The sequence below is a fragment of the Macrobrachium rosenbergii genome, chromosome 8, assembly GCF_040412425.1.
Source record: "Macrobrachium rosenbergii isolate ZJJX-2024 chromosome 8, ASM4041242v1, whole genome shotgun sequence".
NCBI lineage: Eukaryota > Metazoa > Arthropoda > Malacostraca > Decapoda > Palaemonidae > Macrobrachium > Macrobrachium rosenbergii.
The window spans coordinates 48,683,598-48,691,697 of NC_089748.1; the positions used below are offsets into that span (position 1 = coordinate 48,683,598).

Sequence of the window (8,100 nt, forward strand, 5' to 3'; positions counted from 1 at the left end):
CATACATGTTTAATATACATATATATAAAATTATATATATATATATTCACTTTATATATATATATATATATATATATATATATATATATATATATATATATATATATATATATATATATATATATATATATATGAGAGAAATTGGGAGAGAGAGAGAGAGAGGTGTAAAATAAACCGTTCTGTAAAATATACAATGAGAATACAAATTTCTGAAATGACAAAACCATGTCGAATATCGTTACCTTTTTTCCCTAACACCACTTTTATTTCTTTTCGCTCTTCTTTTTTGTTCGCCAAGATTTAATCGCTTTCTGGAACTAATGCGAGGTATTCGGTTTACAGTAAGGTATGCAAATTATAGATAACTGACTTAACGGATGTTGTTATATATTGTTATGGAAGGTAACGACTGCTTTATGGCTATCACTCAGCTTTTCTGATGTTCAATATATATATAAATAAGGTTAGATAATCGCAGTGCTTTTCTCTGTACAACAAAATGAAAGCGTGTGATGAGAGCATATCGATGTTGCAAGCACTGAATGCAGGAAACAGATCAAGGCATGGAGAAATAAACTCTACGTTTTTGCACACATTATTTGAGAAGTACCCCATCAGATGAGTTACTGTAGTCAATATTTTCAAAAACTTTTTTCTGTCTGTTGACGAAGAACTTCACGTGTCACCAGCGAAACTCGCTTTTCGGAACTTGAAAACACAGAACTAAGAAGGCATATGCTTATATCTCGACTCCACAAGCAGAATACTACAGCAGTGGAGTTACAAATAAATTCATAGTGCTTGATATTGCATGCATGTGGCTTCTTGCTGCACCACAGGTAATCATGGGAAAGTGTGAATAACGTAATCAGTCTGCCTTGGTCGTATTTCAAAATATTCTAGGTTGTCACAACTGCCCCGAATTGAATATTCATTCACAATTGAGAAATCATGTTGAGACGTTAAATAACTGCTCCAGGAATCAAGACATTAAATCAGATGTGATATTTCTCTTTAAAGTTTTTATGTGGAAAGGAAAAATGGAAAGTCCCTCATAAAAAAAAAAGTTCTGTACTCTAAAGGAGAAACCGAATGAGTATTTTATCACGTATTACGATTACAACTGAGTTGTGGCTACTAATAGCTGAGGTGGCAGGAACATATATATACACACATACACACACACACACACACATATATATGTACATATATATAGACATGCATGTATAACTGAATCACGAAAATAATAACTGTAAGTCGAAAGACCTTGCAGAACTCCATTGTTTCTCTTTCCTTCGTGGATTTTGTCTTTACATATATATATATATATATATATATATATATATATATATATATATATATATATGTGTGTGTATATATATATACATGTATATATAGGTGTGTATGTGTGTGGTAAAACTTGCTTCCTGATAGGGGATGGCTCCAGAGAAGTGACAAAACAATAGTCATTGCTACCTTCATCCTTAGACACAGAATCAAGGACGCACTCCCACAACATTAGCTCCTTTACTGTACCTTGCACGCAAGACACATCAGCAGCACATCGTTCACGCTACGAGCACAACTATGCTCACCTCTATCTTGCATAAATCATAAATTCTCTCGCTTTCTTGATATTAAAGCGCTGTTGTTATCATACCTCTTCTGCAAATATTTCCAGAACTTTCGAACGCTCTCTCTGTATTATTCACATTCAACATCGCAAACGTCCTAAAAGGGATTTGTTGTCACTGTGTTGTTTATATCTCCAAGGTAAAAGTAATGATATACATTTCGTTCTTAATGATCAATATTATCAAAATGAACAAACTTTCGCGTGAAACCGGTCCAAAATACCAGTGACTTGCAAAGAAGGCTTGTGGTTACCATTAAAATTTAATCAAAATGAATATTAACAAATGAATATGATTTATCGTTTCACGCGTCTTAATGGAAATTGGATGATAAAAGAGAGAGGGAAAGAATTAAAACTATACCTTGGCACTGACGTCCGTTGAATTATCGAGTACTCCAGAGATTCACAACAGTTGTTCTTATAATCATGAGACCGCAGCAGCTTGGTTATAGATATCATCCGGCTAAATTGTTAACTGACTGAATGCATAAGTGACGTCACAACAGAAAAGATAATTGACCCCATAACAAAATAACTGACCTCATAACAAACACCAGAAGATAAAAAAAAAAAAATGCTTGCCTGCGTTCTTCCAAGACCGGATCTGCGATCTAAATTTGAATAACGCAGTAAAAGTAGAAATATTTTAAAAAGAAAAAGCGTTATTATGGTTGATGATGACTTTACTTTGCCTTCAGTTATTTGATGGTCATTGGAATTTGTTTTCTCTTACTGACCAGTTTCAAGTCTGTGAGTCATATAATAAATTATATATATATATATATATATATATATATATATATATATATATATATATATATATATTATATATATATATATATATATATATATATATATATATATATATATATATATATATATATATATATATATATATATAACCATGAGCAACCTGTACCCAAAGAAAAGAGTTAGAGGAATTTATTTCTGGTGATAGAAATTCATTTCCTCTTTATAATGTGTTCGGATTCCACACAAGCTGTAGTCCGTTGCTAAGTAACCACCTGGTTCTTAGCCACGTAAAATATAAGTCTAATCCTTCGGGCCAGCCCTAGGAGAGCTGTTAATCAGCTCAGTGGTCTGGTAAAACTAAGGTACACTTACTTATACCCAAAGAACACTAGTTTTTCATAGCTCATGCACCACTGCCTGCCTTCTTTGAAAATCTTGCATTCCTAGAGAATCTCAAGACTCAACACAGCGTAATCTTGATAAACTCTCTTGGGAAGGAGGTGAGATTTGGCCCCAGGTGCTTTATCAACTGATAAGGACTTTTTTTTATAATCTCTGAAGAAAACTGACGGCAAGTGTTCAATCTCAGCATCAGAATGTCGAGCGGGAAAATGTTCATTGTTTTAATCAAGGTCTAAAGAACCTTGTTTTTAATATAATCCACTTTCTTGCTATCTTGGATACTACAGATAAAACCCTTTATTGCTCTGTTTCATGACTGAGACGGAAATATATCTATTCACAAACACACTCATACATAATGTGTATTTGTATACATATGTATAACCATATGGGCATGTATGTATGAATGATTGCATTTAGGTCATTGTGATTTGGGCCCTTACTACCCCCATAGTTTGCATTCCAAGAAGCGATTAGTATAACTGACCATGTTCATTAACATAAGCTGCAACTACATTAAACATCACAACAGCATCGCCTACACTTTAAAAAGAATTATGCAAGGATTTTGCCTCGCCAAGAACATAACATATTCCTTTATTGTTGACTGTACATTCACTTTCAAGACTTGCGTAACACTGGAGAGCATCTCTCCCCACGCCAATATCAATAAGTGTATTTTGGTGGTTAAGAAGCCATTTTTAATGGACGTTTACCAACTTCATAACACAAACTCCCTGTCGTTAAGCAACAGAACTCAAGCTTTCCCGGATAGATTGCCTGCCCGCCTAACCAAAGAAAAACAATTATCGCGAGTTCTCTATAAGAAATTTATGTTCTGGCGTTTGTTTTACGGCAGGCCGCTAAAACTCCGCATATTCCTCAGTGTTCTCGAAATTTAAAGCCTCGTACGTCAGCACCTAAGAGTTCACAGTTGGCTGATAACACGGGGGATTTTCAACCTTAAGGAGACCTGCTGCTTACGATGACTGGCGAGACATGCGTCTACTTTCGCTGGTGTCAGCTGCTAGGAATTCTTTTGCCAGCAGCTTTCCCTTCGGCTGTGTGCGTGTCTCGAGCTGTAAATATTAATTTATTCACGGCTTTTAATTCTATATATTCTCTCTTTAAACTTACGGAAATCACAAGACAATCTGTTTTCCCTGTACCATAATTGTTCCAGCATCTTGTTGTTAGCCTGTTATCCATCATGTATAACCGTGTATTTTCCTTTCGTTTCTATATACATTTCACTATGCCGGGCCAACCAAGACTTGAGACGCCACGGAAGAAGAAATCTGGCGATGTCACTTTTAGAAAATTGCCGGAAAGGAAACTTTTTTTACGACCTTTGTTACGGCTGAGTTTCCACTGGCCAGCTAATTTCGGTGTCGCTGTCTATTCGGACTCCAAGATTTCCTACACCACTTATTTCGTTACAGCATTATTATTATTATTATTATTATTATTATTATTATTATTATTATTATTATTATTATTATTATTATTAATGTGTGCAGTTTCCTCTCGAACACGGCACAAATTCATCAACTTGCTAAGTGTACAACAAGTAATCAAATTTTCCCTTACAAAAAGCGAATGAGAGAGAGAGAGAGAGAGAGAGAGAGAGAGAGAGAGAGAGAGAGAGAGAGAGAGAGCAGTACCATGCATCAAGAAGATACAAATGAGGAAAATTAATTCCTGAACAAGACTGAATTATTGCACGAACGAGTAGTAAGTAGCTGCTGTGATACCCATTTGCAAGGCGTCTAAGAGGTGTACCCTTTCTCCAAGAATTCTGTAAGATAAGAAAGAGCAGAATGAGATAAAGTGTTCAGCATTCCAATTCATTCAGTCTTGCGCCATGTTATCGTGTGAATCCCGGTGTGGTGTATTTAGGGGGTAATATTATTACACAACTGCTAATATCTCGATTATGCATTCAGTCTCTCTCTCTCTCTCTCTCTCTCTCTCTCTCTCTCTCTCTCTCTCTCTCTCTCTCTCTCTCTCTCTCTCTCTCTCATTTCAGTGGAAAAATACGTAAATATGAGCGTCAAAGTTGAGTTATGGCACATTCCATATATAATTATATATATATATATATATATATATATATATATATATATATATATATATAGATATATATATGTGTGTGTAATATATATGTAATATATATATATATATATATATATATATATATATATATATATATATATATATATATATATATATATATATATATATATATATATTACAGTATATATATAAAAACCTGAAGACACAGGAAATAGTTTTGTATTGACAGTCTGACGTTTCTCTTTAAACATTTCCTGTATCTTCAGCTGATAATCAGATCACATGCATATTTGTGATTTTTTTATATATATATATATATATATATATATATATATATATATATATATATATATATATATATATATATAAATGTAAATATCTGTGTGTGTTTTATGTGTGGGTATCTTAAACGTGCGGACCTTCCCAAACATTAAATATATAGTAATGATGGAGAGAGCATTGTCCTTAAATCATTTCTCAAAATAATATCCATGTCAAAACCAAGCATAAGACTTACTGCAATGGTCAGCACTAAAAGACCATACCTTTTGCATAGGACTGGGAAAGTTATCTAACATAATCTAACTTCTTTTGAGTAGGGACGTGAGTCTTCCATGTTTACATTTGCATGGGCCAGTGATTTCTTTTGACTACCATTCCCGTGCGCATGGATAAGCTGCTGGAATTGAGTGATGACCCTTTTCAAAGCGAAAGAGAAGGGCTTCACGCTTCACCCTGAAGGCAGTTCGACGAACTGCATTTCATACACGCTACTCAGTCAAATCGTATTATTACTTCACATAGACCCACTCACACATTTGGAACAGCACTCTCTCTCTCTCTCTCTCTCTCTCTCTCTCTCTCTCTCTCTCTCTCTCTCTCTCTCTCTCTCTCTCTCTCTCTCTCTCTCTCTCTCAAGAGAACCTATGTTGTAAGTGGTGGCAGCTGATAATAAAAGATTTATATTTATGGTTACTTGTACGAATAAGCCGCCAGGTCATCTGTTCTCAGTACCTGGTACATTTTGTCATAAACATTTTGGCTTGCACTCTCAGGGCAAACCACAGGCTATACTCAACAGCAAATTGAAACTTTGTCCTGTTTCTGGGTTGGAGAACACTCACCGCAAATTGAACTTACAAAGCTCCTTTTACATAAGATAGTGATGTTGTGTACATCTTTATTACGTAATAGGCGTGTGAAGTGGTCACCGTTATTATACTTCCTTTTATAATTTACTTGCATTTATGTTCTTACAGTCAATAAACACTGTTATGCAATTATTAATATGGAGTATGAATGAGTTAAAGTAAACGTATAAACTAACACAAGCTATCTAATGTAATTTAGTGACTGACTAATTATTGACTCAAGATATGGGTGAATGACTGAATGGTACCATTGAGGATTACTGCTCATGGTGTGCACATAACTTGGCTGCCTTAGCAGAATGGTTTTTATTTTCCTTCTTCCAAACCAACGACCGTCACACTCAGACCTAGTCGTACTTTCCTAAGCAAGGGTTGTGGAGACCACTTGCTACCGTGGACAATCTCGTCCCATTTAGACTGAACATCTCCAAAGATAGACAAATAAAAACAGCTAAGGAATATGGCCAAAACTTCTATCAGGGAAGGTTTGAAATCATCTTCTGACCGTCTAATCTTATAACTGTGGAGCTGCACCACAGCGAGAGAGACTTACAGGTTGCACTTGACCTAGAGGTAGCTGTACAAGGTCACTTTTTCCTGTGCTTAAACCAAAGTCTTGCAACCAAGAACGAATGATTCTCATGTCCAGAAGGATACTAGGTGTGGAGACTACAATACCCAGATAAAGAAACTTTAGGTCTGTAGTTTCAAGGTCAGTGGGACAATGCCACACCGTTTTCGTCGGTGAATTGATCTGCACTTGTCCAGAGATGCAGTAAATTTACACCTGTTTTCGGAAATTAGTTTAACTTACTGTTGGATCAGATCAGTGTTTAAAATGAGGCTTTGCCGTTGCTTATTAAGGCCATACTTTACGCTACATTTTTTCCTGACGATTCAGATAGAAGGGACGAAAGTCCTTATGATGAAAATATCATTTCACCTTCTTTTACACTGTTGTTTATAGGCTATCCTTTGGATTACAATAATTTACTTGAAATTACAGTAACTTTCGGAACCTATCGTACACAACTAGTTCAAAATTACCTTAAAGAAGTTTCAAAGATATATATTCCAGCTGGTCCTTCCTTTTAAGGTACGGAGTTAACACAAGCCAGCGGAGAACTGATAAGTGTTAAGAAAAGCGCGTCTTTTGGGTATCTTATCCTTATCTTATCATTTGGTATTCATAGGTCAGTTATTTTAGTTTTTTCTCAACAATCCTGATAATACATCTACCAAAGTACAAGTAGCCACGATTTAATTGCCTCACTACATTTTCCTACGCAGGCAAAGTTACCTCTTCATCCTACTGCGGACTTTATTTTTCCATTTAAGATCACGAGAAAGTCATGATATCAAATAAAGCTAGATTTACTTAGAAATTTGTTGTTTAGGCCTACATATTGGAATTGGGATACAAAATTTAAGCCAAAGGCCAAGCGCTGGGACCTATGAGGTCATTCAGCGCTGAAAGGGAAACTGAGAGGAAAAATATTGCAAAGGTGTAACAAGAGGAAAAACTCGCAGTTGCACTTTCAAACGATTGTTAGGAGACGGTGGAAAGTAAGATGAAAGAATGATAATATGAACGAAGGTACAGTAAAAGGAATGAAAGAGGTTGCAGCTGGGGGTCGAAGGAACGCTGCAAAGAACCTTGAGTAATGCCTGCAGTGCACTTCGTGAGGTGCACCGATGGCTCTACCCCCCCAAGGGAGTTGTTACATATTACCAGTCACGATGACTTTTAAAGACTGAGCAGAAAATAAACTCGACCAAGCTTTCCTTCTGAAATTGAGTTGTTTGTTAGATTTCAGGGTATATTTTCGCTAAGCAGCTACTCCAGTTGTACATTCAACCTGCCTCACCTTTCCTCCATACTTTGGAAAACCAAAGTCACACTTAAGACATCGTCTCATCTCTTTCCTATGCACTGGAAACAGTAAAGGCTCTGTCGGCATGGCTATCCACGTGAACTGTGAAGAAGCACTTATAAACTACTTTGGAAAAGTAAAGAGGGAGGAAAGATACGGGTGAAGTCTAGACTGTAAGGCTTCACCGCAACCTTGTGAATCTCTGAAA

The 8,100-nt window shown here is 35.8% G+C and overlaps 1 protein-coding gene across 1 annotated transcript in view; it reads right to left on the reverse strand.

Moving 5' to 3' along the window:
* LOC136840830 (low density lipoprotein receptor adapter protein 1-like) overlaps positions 1-7,145 on the reverse strand; it is a 33,138-nt gene extending 25,993 nt beyond the window's left edge. Inside the window, exon 1 of the mRNA XM_067107763.1 lies at positions 7,066-7,145. The gene's annotated coding sequence lies outside the window, so the exon portion shown is untranslated. The remainder of the gene's footprint in view (positions 1-7,065) is intronic.
* Positions 7,146-8,100: the final 955 nt, after the last annotated feature.